This window comes from Balearica regulorum, chromosome 2, assembly GCF_011004875.1.
Source record: "Balearica regulorum gibbericeps isolate bBalReg1 chromosome 2, bBalReg1.pri, whole genome shotgun sequence".
Taxonomy (NCBI): domain Eukaryota; kingdom Metazoa; phylum Chordata; class Aves; order Gruiformes; family Gruidae; genus Balearica; species Balearica regulorum.
Genome location: NC_046185.1, coordinates 107,711,230 through 107,727,582, shown reverse-complemented (window position 1 = coordinate 107,727,582; position 16,353 = coordinate 107,711,230). Strand labels below are relative to the sequence as shown.

General features: G+C 38.7%; 1 long non-coding RNA gene across 1 annotated transcript in view; it reads left to right on the top strand.

Moving 5' to 3' along the window:
- Positions 1-16,353, top strand: part of LOC142600491 (uncharacterized) — a 482,402-nt gene that overhangs the window by 39,567 nt on the left and 426,482 nt on the right. The window lies entirely within an intron of this gene.

The following is a 16,353-nucleotide window of genomic DNA, read 5'->3' as shown; positions in this document are numbered from 1 at the left end:
ATGGGCCTAAATATCCATATAAAGTCAATTAACTATAACTTACATTAGAGTTTACAGGACTTAGTTGTCAGTATACACCAGTGGTAAGTTCAGTGATAGGGTGTACATTTCCTCATACTTCACCTGTGCCTGGGACTAAGTCTCAAAAATCACAAAAATCAGCTTGGCAGGGGCCCTGAGAGGTCATCCCATCCAACTTCCCACCCAAAGCAGGGTCAATGCTGATTTCAGAATCAATTTCCTTATTGGTTTCAACTCTAGCTGAGCTTTGGCTTTTCTAATACCATCCCAGCACAGCCAGGAGATTCCTCTACATTTCTTTGCTTCCTGTCCTTGATTCCAACTCCTGTATATAGTCAGTTTATCCCTGTTTGATAAAGCCAGTGTCCTCCTACGTTTGCTAATTTTTCTGGACATCAGATGTACCACTCTTATGCTGGGAAGAGGTTTTCCTAAAAGACCTGCCAGTTCACTTGAGGTCATTTGCCCTAATGAGCTGTCTTTCACAGGATCCTACCTCCCAGGAATCTTCATATTATTGGTTTTTCACCCTTAAATTCATCTGTGGGTTTTTTAAGCCTGATCGTTAGTAGCCTGTCTTGTCTGATTCCCCTTGAGACTATTCCGAATGATTCCTTTTCACCTAAATTCTTTCTTGTCCCCCTCAGTGCATGGCATTATTTGTTAAGTATACCTCAGGACTTACAAACCTTGTCACTTCTTCCATCAGCTCAGGGGATGGCTTTCTCCTAGGATTCTTATTTTGCTTATTTTTTTGAAAGGGTATTTCTCCTTCATTGTATGGCTTAATAATGGAAGATGGCAAGCACTCTTTTTGCAATCTCTTTCCCTTGTAATCTCTCTCTTTCTCTGAAGAAACCCATTGCAGTCACAGTTGAAGGTTTAGGGAGAGAAAAATCTAACTCTAAAAAAAGAAAAACTAATCTAACTCAACTGATTAGAATATATATTTGTCATGCTTTAAAAAAAAAAAAAAGGACAGATTCCTTTTGTGAAGGAATATTAAAGGTATGCTAAAAGAAATAAATTAGCTCTGGCAATGTGGATGTTTTACTCAAGCCTGCTGCTAGTTTACAGTATTTCAGCATAATGATTTTCTTATGTGGCTTTTGTTTATATAAATTGTTGACTTGTTTCCCCTCTCTTGGTGCCTGCTGAGCATATGACAATCTTCTATGTGTTTTTCCTTTGAAGACAGAGAAATAATTTTCATGCTCTTATCAAAGTCTAAACAGAAATAAAAGTTAGTTTTGGCCCATCTTATTCTAATGGTTAGGGTTTCATCAGTCCTATCTGAGAACAGCTTCACATGGTTGAGGTGCTTTATAAGTATAGTAGGGCAATGTTAAGAACAAGAATAACAAGATTTTTGAAAATTTGTAGTTAGTTTGAAACTCTCTTTAATCTTAAATTGTACTCCATTTCATGCTAATAGCAGCAAAACTGCTCTAAAAATTAGAGTTAGGGACAAGTTGACCAAAAGAGTTGGATAAAGGATGACTTCACAGACAGCTGTGATTTTCAGAAAAATAGACTGACCTTTATGAAATGATGTTTTGTGGATTTAGACAGCAACTAATATTTCTGTAGCCAAAACAGTGACAGCATGCAAATTACTTTCTTCTTGGTAGACGTATGGGTGCTTCGTACTGTTTTTTTCATGTTGGCTTGCATCGTTTGAAGTTCCTTTAATGCTTGAATGACTAGCTAATTTGATGTAGGCTGCTAAGGTGAAGTTCTTATGATTATTTTCTAGTCTGGAAACACCTAGCTCCTTTCCTGATAGGTCTGTATAGCAGCTGTCATCTTGGCTATGGATAAAAATCTCTTTCTCAATCCAGTGGGTAAGTGTAAAGCTGTGGGTGACACTACTAAACCTAAGCTAGCATCAACACTGCTAATGCGGTGAGGTAGGGTGGGATGGGTAAAGGAAACACTGTACAATTTGGATTGTTGTGATCCAGCCCTTTCCAACTCAAAATTGGATACAAAAATGTACAGAAAAGCGGGCATGTAATTTAGTGACAATAAGTATGCAAGGCATACTGGAAAATAAACTAATTCATTTTTGGCTGTACAAAAAGAAAACTGTTCTGTAGTCCAGACTCAAGATGCAGCCAATTGCAGTGTTCCTATTTTTTTACTGAAGAGCATGTGAAGACTTTTTAGATGGTCTTTAGTTGGTCATTTCTCTCTTCCTTAACCATCCTTTTAATTTTCATATCCAATCAGAAAACCTGTTTTTCCTCCCTATTTTCTTCCACAGTTTCACAGTTAACTTGACACAATTTTTTGTTCATAAGATATGACATTAAAATAATGACATTTTATTGCACTTACAGTAAGAAATAGGGTTGAAGTGCTCACCCAGAAGTCATATGTAGTCCCTGTTCTATCAAAACAGAGCTAGATGGCCGTTTTGTTAAACATTAATAGCTCCATTATTCCTCTTCCCACAGCCTGACTATTAGGGAACTACACTAGCATTTAATATGTATAACATATTTTTTAAAAATCTCAGATTAAAAATATAAGATCAACAGCAAGAAGTTTTGATGCTCAGCCCAAACTGCTTTGGCTGTTGACAATAAAGACAAACATATTGCTTTCCTCAAAATAAACTCATAAAATACACACTCTGGTAACTGAAAAACCTTTACATAAGAAACCAGCCCAGTGGGATAAAGGTCTTCCAAAGTTTTCTGCTGATACTGGTGTTTAGTTGTGTCTATCCATTTATTCAGAATAATCTGTTTCAAACTGAATATAATACTAGGCTGTGCTATGAATAACAGATTTATAAATGGGTCTGAGCCTCAGTTGTGCTGGTTTCAACCCACCGTGCTGGTACGCATACCTGAACTTACATCAGAGCCATAAACCATGTGGCACCAATAGCAGTCCTACTACTTGGCCACCTATTTCTTTAAGAAAAGTAATTCATAGAAGCTGTAAAGGATGCCTGTCCTTTATGTGCTTGCTGACTGCAGCTGCCCCACACCTAGACCTCTGTGGTGCAGGGCACAGATTGCATGGCTCACAAACAGGCGTACAGCAAGCCCCAAGCATTGCAGGCACTAAACTCTAATGGAGTTACTTGGTACTTGCTGCTACCTAAACTGCTTAGATGCACCTGCAAAATGTATTGCATTACAATGGAAAAAGAGCTGGGGTTTTACATCCAGGGCTATTTTTCTTTTTAATCTGTTAATTGGGACCATGATACCTTACTGGTAGTTGAGGATGTCCAGCTTTAAGGCCAGAGCTGCCTGCCTAGAAGCATCATGCTTATGAGCTCTGTTTCTTGAGGGATGAGCAGAAAAATGTATTTTCTCTAGCAAACCTTTTGGCAATTGACAATAATAAGTACCAGAGGGAAACATGTTCAGTCTTTCCCTTAATCTCATAGAGAAATTCCCCAGTGTGAGGACTTGGATGTTCTTTTGGAAGCAGAGTCAAGTAGTTTGCAGAACTCTCACCTGATGTTACATACGCCTTCAGAGTTCATGACCCATGATTTGGCAGAGTAAACCAATTTCATATACATCTATACATTTTTTTTTTTTGAGTAAAAAAGGTTAAGCAAGCATGTTACTGAGCTAATTTATTACAATGTTATTAAGGTAGTTAAAGATGGAAAAATATGGTGATGAAATTACAATTTATTGTCTTTAATTTGATCACTGTATCAAGTTTTAATTCCTTGCCAAGGGAAGCTACTTGATACAGGTAAAACGCCTGTTCCTGTCACAGTAACAAAAGCTTTCCCAAAGCCTCAACCCCAGCTGAAGGTTGAATTGTACAGTAAATCAGTTTTTGAACCCACTCTTTATTGAAAGAGACTTTGTGGAAGTGAGACTTCCACAAACACACACAAGAATATGTTGACTAATAAGATAGAGTAACAAAAGGTAAAGTTGTCACTTCAGTGAAACAAGTAAAAATAGTTTGAAGCACTTCTGCTTGATTGCTCAAGATCTTTAATTTAGGTAGTTGTTGGCAGGCCTTCAAGACATGAGTCAGCGCCTCTGAATTCAGAGGTGGATCCATCACAGTTTTCTTGCTGATGACTCTAAATTTTCTTATGTGTAGAAAGACTAGGACAGGGAAATGCACAGAGGTTTTGGATGTTGTGAACAGCAGAAAAGAGAAAGTCCATTTTCTTCTATATTGCTTTGTTCTTGTGGGAATTACTTCTCATTTTCCCCAGCTCATGAGCAGCTGTTGTGGTTTCTGGGCTAACTGGGTGAATCCAAGAGTCCAGAACAGTCACTGCAGTCAACTCCCTTTGAGGGAACAATTAATGTCAATGTGGGAAGCTTCATCACTGAATAAACCTCCATTTTGGTAAACAGACTATAGGTAAGATGTTCTTTTAAAAAAGGTTGGTGGTTTTGACCTTGGCTGGATGCCAGGTGCCCACCAAAGTGGCTCTATCACTCCCCTCCTCAGCTGGACAGGGGAGAGAAAATATAAGGAAAGGCTCGTGGGTCAAGATCAAAGCAGAGAGAGATCACTCACAATTACTGTCATGGGCAAAACAAACTTGACTCTGGGGAAATTAATTACCAATCAAATCAGAGTAGGGTAATGAGAAACAAAAACTAAACTTCCCCCTAACCCTGCCTTCTTCCTGGGCTCAACTTCACTCCCGAATTCTCTACCTCCTCCCTGCCAGTGGCACAGGGGGACGGGGAATGGGGGTTACGGTCAGTTCATCACACGTTGTCTCTGCTGCTCCTTCTTCCTCAGGGCGAGGACTCCTCACACTCCTCCCCTGCTCCAATGTGGGGTCTCTCCCATGGGAGAGAGCCCTCCATGAACTTCTCCAATGTGAGTCTTTCCCATGAGCTGCAGTTCTTCACAAACTGCTCCAGTGTGGGTTCCTTCCACAGGGTGCAGTCCTTCAGGACCAGACTGCTCCAGTGTGGGTCCCCCATGGGGTCACAAGTCCTGCCAGCAAACCTGCTCCAGCGCAGGCTTCCCACAGGGTCACGGTCTCCTTTGGGCATCCACCTGCTCTAGCGTGGGGTCCTCCATGGGCTGCAGGTGGGTATCTGCTCCACTATTAACTCAGAGGGACAGCATGCCTCACCATGGTCTTCTCCACGAGCTTCAGAGCAATCTCTGCTTTCGTGCCTGGAGCAGCTCCTCCCCCTCCTTCTTCACTGACTTTGGTCTGCAGGGCTGTTCCTCTCACGTATTCTCACTCCCTTCTTCTGGCTGCTGTTCCACAGGGATTTTCCCCCTTCTTAAATATGTTATCCCAGAGGTGTTACTACTGTCGCTGATGGGCTTGGCCTTGGCCAGCAGTGGGTCCGTCTTGGAGCTGATTGACATTGCCTCTGTCAGACGTGGAGGAAGTTTCTAGCAGCTTCTCACAGAAGCCACCCCTGTAGGCCCTCTGCTACCAAAACCTTGCCACGCAAACCCAATACAATAAGAAAGATTAAAGATGTCAGGAATATATTGTTGAGAAAGCTATTTGCTACATCCTTTCGTATCTGGATGAGATAATGGATGACACATCTACAATCAGCAAAAATGTTTCATGTTAAATGCCTAATTGTCTAATCTATTTGTATTCCTCTCATAGAAATTTCTTTAGTCATTCAGTATTTCTTAAAATACTCAAGGACATTTTAGTAACCAAAGACTAGGGGACTAATATGAAACCAACATTAGGTTGTTGGTTGCAGTGATGTAAAACCATGAGATGCCTTTGTATCAGAACAAATTCTCCTTTGAATTTGTTTCGCCAGAACTGGCCTCAGTTTCAAGTCAATGTGAGACTTCCCATCAACTTAACTTTCTCAAAAAAGGCTCAGTTCTGTAATCCTTGGTCAAATAAGTGCCAACACTAAAAAAAAAAAAAAAAAAAAAATGGGGAGTCCCAAATCAAAGCTAATCTTCAGAATGGAAATGTTTTACTTCTGTAAGATGAATTTGTGTGGGTAATACCATTGGGCGATATATAGAATAGTGGTTTTGAAGTCACTCGATAATTTCATCCAAGTTATTTATTGAGAGGAGAATCTGATGGACAACAAATGGATGCCCTTGGAAAAAGAAAGGAGCACAACATCTGGAGTGCAGTGTGTAATCTCAGAAGTATTATTCTGTATCTTGTGCTGCAGTCAAGGGTTAGTGAAAGTAACCAGACCTGTAGTGCTGTCAGCGGATGTGATGCCTGTAAAGAAACTCAGCTTGAAATCTTTGCATTGCCTGTCTCAGAAGCAGATACACATACAGCATAGAAAGTTTGCAAGAAGGGGATGATGTGAAAGGCAGAGAAGGCTTGAGGCTTAGCTCTACATTAAACAAAGCATGAAAGTTTTGTGCCCTCCTTCACTCTTGTCGCACGTTGCCTGTGGTGCATTTGCAGTGAGTGCTCTGGCCTCTCCTCTGTAAGTAGCTCTGTCGTGGACTGCTCAGCTGCGGCGGCACACTAATACTGCTGCACGGTTCACCCTGTACAGCTCTACAACTGGTGCACACTGCCAAAAAACTGTTGGCAATTATTGCCTTTCCTACAGATTTGACACGTATCTGGAATAGAGGAATTCTCACAGAAGTGCTCTATTCCTTAATGCAGTCTTCCTTTCAAAACACAGTGTTCTTTCTCTCTGTATATAAACAGCTGTGCTGGACAACATTTTTACTTTCTGACATAAATTGTAAAAACATCCATTAATACTGGCACAATAAAACAAGTGCATACAGTCTATTTATTGTTCCATTTTCAACTCTGTGACTAGAACATAATAAAGCAGATTTGAAGAAGGTAAGCTGGTTAACATGTAAAATGTGACAAAAACCCACTGTGTGATGGAATAGCAACTTGTAAATTCCCAAGTCCGTTCTTTTGTATTGCTTTAGAAAATACGTGGTGCCAGGGTGTCTTGTTCTTCCATCACTCTTGGCAACTTGAAATGAGGGATGTGCCAAGCAGTATGGCCTGAAAAATGCCAACTGGAAAAAGCAGATGCCAGGTTTTTGGACCACATGGAGTCCTGAGCTCCCATAAAAAGGCACACGTTTGCTGCTATTCTGAGCAGTATATAGCAGACTAATTAAGTCCATCTATACCTCAAAATGTTAACTAGTTTTAATGAGGTAATTCATTGCCTGTGGAGTATTTATTTTTTATTCTGTGTTGCTATCTTACACAAATCACACTTGTCTTACAAGTTAAATATCCCCAAATGTTAGTTTGTATATATTTTTCTGTACATATGCATGTATGCATATAGTGAGATACAGAGGCACACAGTGCCAAATGCTATTAGAAAGAATTTGTTGAATGAAATTGAATAAATTTCAAATATTGAAACTGCTGGAATTGGCCTTGACTCAGAGTTTTTAAGTCTTTTGACATGTCTAGACTTCTCACTGGTAATATTAAACCAGTATTATTTATGTATGTATGCACTTTCAGATTTATTTTACAACTGCAGTGAATTTTATTTGCAAACTACAAAGTGCATGCATGTAGTTTGGTTAACAGGTAACCAGAAATCAGCTTGGTCCCAATTATGTGGGTTTGCGTTGGTTCCTGGTGGTGTTTTCAAAAGCAGATTTCACTGCAGATATTCACTTATGAATATCCACACATAAGAATAATGTGTGGACTTTACCTTTTTGGCTCAATTTGTGGTTTGGTTTTTTGTTTGGGGTCTTTTGTTGTGTTTTTTTTTTTTAAACAAACAACAAAACAACAACCTGATATAGCTTGAGCTCACTAGGTTTAAATTCTCTTGTGGGGGGGGGAACAACTGTTTTATCTAATGCTAGCTTCCCCATGTATGGAGAGTCAGTATCTACACAATGAAAAAGCAATTGGGATAAAACAACACAGAGTTGAGACAGAGTAGATGAAAACAAAGAGAAGTGTGGTGGCTTGGGTTTTTTTGATTGTTTTGTTGTGGGAGTCCCTCCTCCCCCAGATCCTGGAAATCAGGGTTTGCTGTCTCCACTGGTCAGTGGAACTGTTCACCCATGCACTTATTAGCAAGATAGTAGCCTCAAATTGGTATGCCTAAATAACAAAGGTCTAAATATATTTTAAAAAGAAAAGGGACAAGCGGACCAATTTAATAATGCACGATTCTTGGGTCAGAAATGCTGCTACAGTTCTTGATGGTTGCAGAGTTGTTTGTTGCTCTGGATATAATTTCTCCCCCTTTTTCTTAGAAGCAAAATTTATGAAGTAATGGAAACAACTTGATTTGGGAAGGATGTTTGCAGGACAGGGTGGGAGAACAAAATGTAGTGTAAGAGAGATTAGTATAGGCCAGCTAAGGGTCTTCCTTAGCTATATTGTGTGCTTTTCTGCAGATGTGTTTTTAATTCCAATGTGAATTTAGTTAAGAGCTTTGAAAATGCCTAACCTATTTAAGCTCAATACAGAAGGCAAGAGGGAATCATTAAAACTACTCACAAGGCATGGGACACCAATATTGAAATAAAAATGTATTGTTCCAAATGCTATGTTTCAAGCAGTAATTCTGCAACATCTAGGACTGCTTTACGAAGCACAATCTTCTTCTTTAATAAGGAGATAATCGAAAGCAAGTTAGCTGGGCTTGAGAGAACAAACAGTATTTCTCCTGGCTGGCTGGGGATCATAAACATGTTTTTGACAAGGGTTTAGAGAAAGCTCTGGCTGGATGAGGTCGTATAACAGAAGTTGGGCTTTCTGACCCCAAATATATATCCTGATATCTTCAGGAGCTGTCAGAAGAAAATCTCTTGGGTTATTTTTGTTACTGCTTTGACAGCAACTAGTGTCTTGAGGCACTAGGAAAGAAGAAGTGAACCTGACAGGACAGGAATGAATTGCCTCCATGATGGAAAGAAACTGCTGTATGTAAGGAGGTAATCCACAGACTGCAGGAAGGTAAAGATAAATAAGAATGTATATGAGGACAATATCTTTTCTATATTGAATGTCTAAGGGCATTAGTCTTCCTTATACTTTTTCCCCGTCTCCTACTTTCTCCCTGTCATGAAGAAGTGTACTTTTTTCAAGTTTGCCCGGTTGTTGTTACAGTAGTTTTTATTATGTATATATTCATTGTACTATGTCTTTCTCACCATTTTGCATATAAACTTCATATTGAAACACCTCTCCTAATCCTGCATCTCTCGATGCCCCTGAGAGGTTTTTTAAATGGATGACATGGATATAAATCCCTCACTTCTGGAATGCACTGGATAACTCAGGATGCCTAAGCTGTGTCTGCTCTGAACCCCCCACAAAGCCGGGAAGCAATATTAAATGTTTAGTGGTTGACTTGCAAGGATCTCTTGTCGCCCTGTACTTGTGGGCTTGGATTGAAGGCTCCTTTTATGATACTGCTTGGTTTCTTTAGCTCTGTAGGTGATGTGTTGAAAAAGGAAAAATGTTGATATCATTGATGTCTGTTGATATGTTGAAGGCATGAAGCTGTTAGCTGGGAAACGTGTTTAAGAAGGTACTGTTCAAGTAATTAACAAGGACTATGATTGAAATTATTTCCATGCTTTTTTGGTGCATTTGTGGTAACTTTCATTTGCCTGTTAGCTTGTTCTTCACCATGGCTTCTGCTTTGATACTCCTAAAATTTAAGTCTAAAAAACCAGATTAATTTTAAATTAGCAATTTAGCTCTGACTCATGAATAAGATTATAAGATTATTTCATTGCTTTATGATTTAGTCAGACTGTAAGAAAATGGAGATGTGACTAAATAGATGAAAAACTTTCAAACACAGCCTTGTATTTGAAAGATGGTTTATCTACAGAAATAGAAGACCTTGAAAGATGAGAGACAAATGTGAATATGGGGGGAAACAAAGGTACAATCCTATGTAGGGCTGGGATAGCCTTGAAAAAAATGAAAATTATTATCCAGATCTTTGTAATACCATGTCTGAAAAGCAACTTGTTTAAGACTCCTCAGACTGTTTACTGGCAACACATTTCCTAAAAACATGAGCAGAAAGGTGATTTTTTTACTGTTGTGTAGAGAAAAACAAGTCTCAGTTGTAAATAAGGACCAGCTATTTCTCACCACCACAGCTAAGATTTTAATTTTTCAGCTAAAAAAATACAGCATGGAAAAATCTTTCTTGACTTTTTATGCTGTTCAGCAAAAAGAACAAGTGATGTTAGAGAATGGAGGGAGAGCAGAACAATTACGTATGTGCATGCTCTCAGAAGTGCCTCCATCAGAAGCATTTGGCCTGCCTTGGATGTGGAGATCAGATTGAACAAAACATCTGAAGAAAATAAACCCACTAAACTCTAAGTGGAAAAATAATTTTCTGATGCCTAGGTGATTACCTCACAGGGAAACTAGCCAGTGTATTACAACAAGGGCAGCAAGCTTGCACAAGTCAGAAGTCAAAACTGGTTCCTCTCTGGAGTTCAGAGTGGTTTTCCTGACATCTTTCCATAAGCTAGTAATTATTCAGACATTAAGTGTGCAGGAGAAAATAAGCTTACCATATTTTGAAGTCTTTTGGGCCCCTCTTCTCCTCTCTGTCAAGAATCAGTGACATCCTACCACCTAACACTTATACCTGCCTGCCTAATTAAGCAGTGTCTGTCTTTTCAAGATAGGCCTATCATCATGCCATGTCAGTGCCTTTCTCTTGTTTTCTCGCTACTTTTTTTGATAGGAAGATTATTTTTATGGCTTAGTATTAATACTAGTTCAGATGAGTGGGGATAAGTCCACATTATTAGGAATGACTGGCTTCACTCAGATATCATTGCAGTGGCTGGCATACTCATTGCAATCTGAAGATTACCTTCACTTGTATAACTGTGTTCATCTAAGTCATAGCATCTAACCTAATAACTTATTAAAAAAATCTAGAGAACAGATTAGTCTTACCTTCTCCCCACCCCTCAGTCAAAAGGCCACAATAAACCACAGCTAGTGCTAATTGGACCACTTAAGATGGTTGTACATTTCCCTTTTTCCTTTTCTGGCTCTGTTTTTCTCGTCTTTTTCTTTTTGAACTCTGTTAATGCTGAAGAAAAAGAATGTCTCAATCTGAAGAGCCAAAGCTGTGCAGGGGCATTGAAGCAAGACCACATCACCTATGAACTGGCAGTGAGGGATGTATACTGCATACTTAATAGCACCTGCAGATCATCAGATTGATCACCTCCATGGCAAGTGCTGTACAAACATGTTATAAAGGAAGACAGTCCCATCCCCACAGAAGATACAACTGAAAGACTCTCCTGTCTAACTTTTGCTTACTTTTCTATGCCTACTCTAATTAGGATTCTGTTGTTCCTATTCCCTGTTGTCTTTTCAATCTTCTTCTCAGGCTCCTTACAATGAAAAGGAAAAGATCCCTTCAGACAGCTTTGTACTATTTCTTGCTCCATTTGAAGTGTCTCAATATTGAGCTAGCATGTTTTGTTCAGGCTTCACCATGGCAGACCTCAAGCTGGAGGGGGAAAAAAAAAGTGTTTCTGTGGGATCTGGTGTAGTTTGAGCAGTCGGCTATGCTTTGTGGCAGGGCTGGGCTGCAAGATCTTTGTGTCATCCTCTGAAAGTTAAAAACAAGTAAATGAGGAATAAAGTATGAGTGTGTAAGCATGTAATGAGCTAAAAGGCCAATGTTGTGGTTGCCATAAGTAAAAATGTACGGAGTCTCTGTCTGTAGCTAGCATAGGATGCAACTTTTGCAGCAATGAAAACTGTCATTTTTATTTTTTTTTTCCCTCAGGAAGAATGTAATTGTTAATGAGTCTAGATGACTGCTTTTAGGAATGAAGCCACTTTTGGCCAGCCTGAGTAGAATTGCACTGGAACAACTTCTTTTGTACAAAAACGAACGAACCAACCAACCAACCAAAAAAACCCCAAAACAACAAACATCCTCCCCCCAAAAAAACAAACCTGATTTGCAACTATCTTTGCAACTTTCTAAGAACAATGAAGGAACAAATTTTGACAGGGAGATTTTAGAGGATGAGTCTACACATGGATATTTTCAGTGGTAAAAACTTCTAATCAGTTCTTTAATCCCAAAACTAGCAGCCAAAACCTCCAGCTTTCAGGAAGTGAAGGAAAGAGCTGGAGGCTCGGCTTTTGGCTTACAAATGCTTTTCCATTGAGATTATTGGGGAAAAAACAGAAAAGTATTTTAAAGTTTTGAGCCTCTACTGGTTTGCAGTCTTTATGCTAAATTCTGGGAACGACATTAAACAATCATGAGTGTAGTGACTGCCAGAATCATCGCACACTAACATGTGAGTGAGCAAATGCAATATATGGCCTCACGTAGTCAATTTATGTTGTCAAGAACAGTACAGCATAAATCTGCAAGTCTTCACCTCCCTCGATCCCTGAGATGTGCCATTGACAATAGTTTCTATGTCAGAAAAGCCATGGAAAAGATGTGTCTGAGAAGAACAGACTTGGAAGTAAATGGTAATACAGCAGAGTGCAAAAACCAAACAGGTAGAGGGTCAAGAAGAGATTAAAGAGATGCTTCTTTTCTTTCCTTATGTTAGCCAACTTCAGAATCCTTTAGGCAGAAGGTTTGTATGATAGGTAGTCATATGCTTACCCTAACTTTGGAAAAAGGGCTTCTTGGGGATTTTTAGCGTGTGTTCAGTTTTCTCCTTTCTTTTTTTTCCTACATCAAACAAAGCTATTATGGAACATTTTTGTTAGGGAATAAATGACACTTGGAGGCTTAAGAAAAATATGTGAATTAAAACTTAATGATTTAGTAGAATATTTTTTTTAAAAAAATCATACCTTCTTGTTATTTTTTCCATTTCATTGTTCATAGTTCATTTTTCTAGAACTAGGAGCTAGTATGTTTATGGGTAACTTTTATGTTTCCTTAGAGATCACAAAAATTCTTTAAAAAAAGTTGTGTTTCTGCTGCCAGACACAGTCATCCACATATTCATGCTGTTCAGTTACCTGTAAATATGGTGGCCTAAGCATGTTTACTGTGTAGGGCTGAATATGTCATCAAGCATCTCTTTCAGTAAAATGCAAATTTTGATTGTGCCTGCATTTCGTTTTACTTCCCTTTTTATTTATCACTGCTCAATCTACGGCACTATGGTGGCTCTTCTTGTAAGCACAGCACGTGCCACTATGGCAGCATCCTTTGAACAAGAAAGAATAAATTATAGTTTCAGTCAAGAGTTTTGTCTGGATAAAATAAACTGGGAACCTTTGACATATTGAAAAGAAGTTCCTGGGATAACATCTGTATAGGAAAACAACCTGGCTCACATAACAGGGATGTTTTATGTTACCTATTGGCCAGCTCTAGGTAAAATAAATTATCTTGAAATATCATTATGAATATCAAATTTTAAAGAGTTGTCAAAAGAAAAACACTGAAAATTCTGTCTAATTCTTCCATGAGCAACTAGAAATTGGATGAAAGGATGTTTTAAAACTACTTGCCATGCTAGAACAGAAACTGTGTTTTGGAAGTGATTCTTACCTGCCCTTAGATAAAAGGAAGTTGATTGTGGCTCGTAAACTACTGTCCCAAACTGTGTATTGTGACTTTTGTGCTGAAAAAAACAGTTACTTGAAGGCAGCATCTTTCACATATCAAGAAAAAGATTCCTTTCTTGAATCCTTGCGGAAAAGTTCCAGTTAAAAGTCTTGCTGGCTTTAGGAGCAAATCCCATGTAAAGCTTATAGCACTGCTTTAAACCTTTTAAAATCAGATTGAGTCAAGTACTTCAGAATGTATTTTGGAGAACAATGTTACTTTGGCAAAGGAATGAACAAGATGCAATTAGGTTAACAGTATGTCTTCTCTACCTGTAATATCTTTTTTTTATAGGAACTGTAGATAAGTTGACTTGCTCGAGTCTTATTCCTTCCAGCTCTCATCTAAAATTAGAAAAAAAAAGTAGAATATGCCAGTTGATGCTTCTGAAGATAGGATAGAAAAAATGGAAGTTTATGTAAAGACAGAGGCAGATTTAGACTTTGAAGGTAACAGCAATCCTTCTGCTATTAGGGGAACAACTTGTCTCAGGGCCTTAATTCTGTAGTATTTCTTGCTCTCTACTATCAGTGGGGGAAGAGCAGAGTCATTTATAGCAAACTCAGTTCTAGCTGTAGCTCTTTCTCTGGGGGGAACCACACTGTGACTTTTCTGACAATGCAAAGAGATAGTAGCAGAGGGCAAGCTTCACAGATACTGCTGCACTACAACAGAGTGTTTTACTCAGTCGATGGGACACTTTTCCAGTAAAGTAAATACTTGCCTAGGTATCTAAATACCATTGTCACCTGACGAAGATACAACACGCAGGCTGGATAATGAAAATGGCTTAGAACTCAACAGAATAATACTTACAACCAGAGGTCATTAGGTTTTTTGTGTATGGAGGCTGATGTTTTATTAATTGTATTGAAAATTACATGTTTTGCAATCTTCTCTGAACTGAGAAACATGGCCTTAAGGTAAATCAAGAGATCTTTTGAATATTTTGGCAGTGCATTGCTTCTGGAATGGCTAGATGCAGTTAACTGGCAAACACATGCTGCCATAGCAAGCAAATTTGTAATTCCTCTCATGCTTAGAGCATGAACTACTGTTGTAATGCAGGCCCCAAAGCACATAATCACAGAGTACACCCTCACTGACTTGAAAGTATCCTTTTTTTTCACTTTTGCCTTTGCTTTGTTGTGCTTTTGGGAGTACGTGAATCTGTTTTGTACATGTGGACTGTGCTTTGTCTTAATTATAATTTTGTATTCTGTTTGTGGGAGAGAATATGGGGTTAAGCTGAGGAATCTGTAGTAGCTTTCTCAAAAAGCAGAAGCTATGGAAAAATCTACTGTCTCCAACTTGCTTTCGGGGCATCACTTGAAGTACTGAATCATCACCCAGACAACAGTTAAGTAGCTATTTTGTGAAGTCCATTGTGTGCTAAGTACTCCTCAGCAGTAGAGGAACACATAGTCAGGTAATAGTTTTTTGCAGCCCTGGAAGAGAAACTTATTTCTCCGTGTCAGCTGAAACTTTTATTACCAGCGTGTCCATACTAATTATTTATTGACTGATCTTTGCAAGAAAGTGATCTATGAACAATACTTGATTTCCACTGATTGCAGTAAAGAAATCTCAGCATGAATTTGGAGGTCCTCATCTGCTTTTAGTCTCAAGCCTTATGATTAGAGAGCAAGCTAAATAGCAGGCCAGAAAATGTCTTTTTTCTCAAAGAAAGTGTCAGGGAGAGAGGGAAATTCTGAAGAGGTTTTCACATAGAAAACACTAACTTCACCAAAAAAAAGAAAATAATGCTGATCTTGAAATATCACAAGGGTGCTCTGAAGGGGTTGCACCTTGAAATCTATGTGTCCTCTTCCATTGGGAGCCAGTTTCCTCAAGTATTTCCCATGATGTATCATCCTCTCCCCTCTTTCCAGTGCCTAATGGCTTGAGAACCTATTCTATAGAAGGGATTGGGTGCTGAAATAGTTGAACTAAAACTCCTCTGTAGCACAATGGCAGCTTATTCAAATCAAAATGTGATAGGTTTGGATGCTCTGTTCCTTGGCAAAGCCTCCTTTGGGAAGCAGGTGCTTTCATATTTTGCTTCAAAGCAATCTCCACAGAACTTTTTCACTGTCTTTATTAGGAAGTAACAAGTATGTTAAATTTGTTATCAGAATTGACTTTATTCAGAAAATAATTTACTATTTGCCTTAAACTTCACTTAAAAATGCTATATTTTCTGGCTTAAATTTTTATTTCACCTTATCTTGGTTCTCTGGCTTACATTCTTCAAACTGATACATTTTTATATAAAATGTGTATCTACTTAAATATTCTTGTTTATATCATTGTAAAAAATAACAGCAGATGGATCCCTCTTGGTATTTGCAAACAACAATAATGTTTGATGATGAATACACAACATTGTCATCCAAAATTGCTGTTTATGGTGAAACGCGGCCTTTAATAAGAACTTACTGTGTACATTGAACAGTATCCTGGATTTCTGCAAAATGCTTCAATAAACTTGTCACGCAGATTTCTCTCCCTACTGGAAAAGACAGCTTAATGCCTCCTCTATGTTTACCTCCGTTTTGGATTTATCAGTGAAAGCATGCATGTGTATATACACGCTAGAAGGTTTTTATGAATTGCACAGTTATTGTTATTTCCCCTCATACACAGAGTAAAAGGCTCCTTTCAGCCTGACTGAATTTTAATTCTGTTTCAGAGAATAACAGAACAGGAAAGCATCAGTCAGGCTCTGAGCAAGAGCATGTTGCGGGTGTCCTCTGCATAATCTGTGTGGCTGTGGGTGGCACAGCCTAGGCTT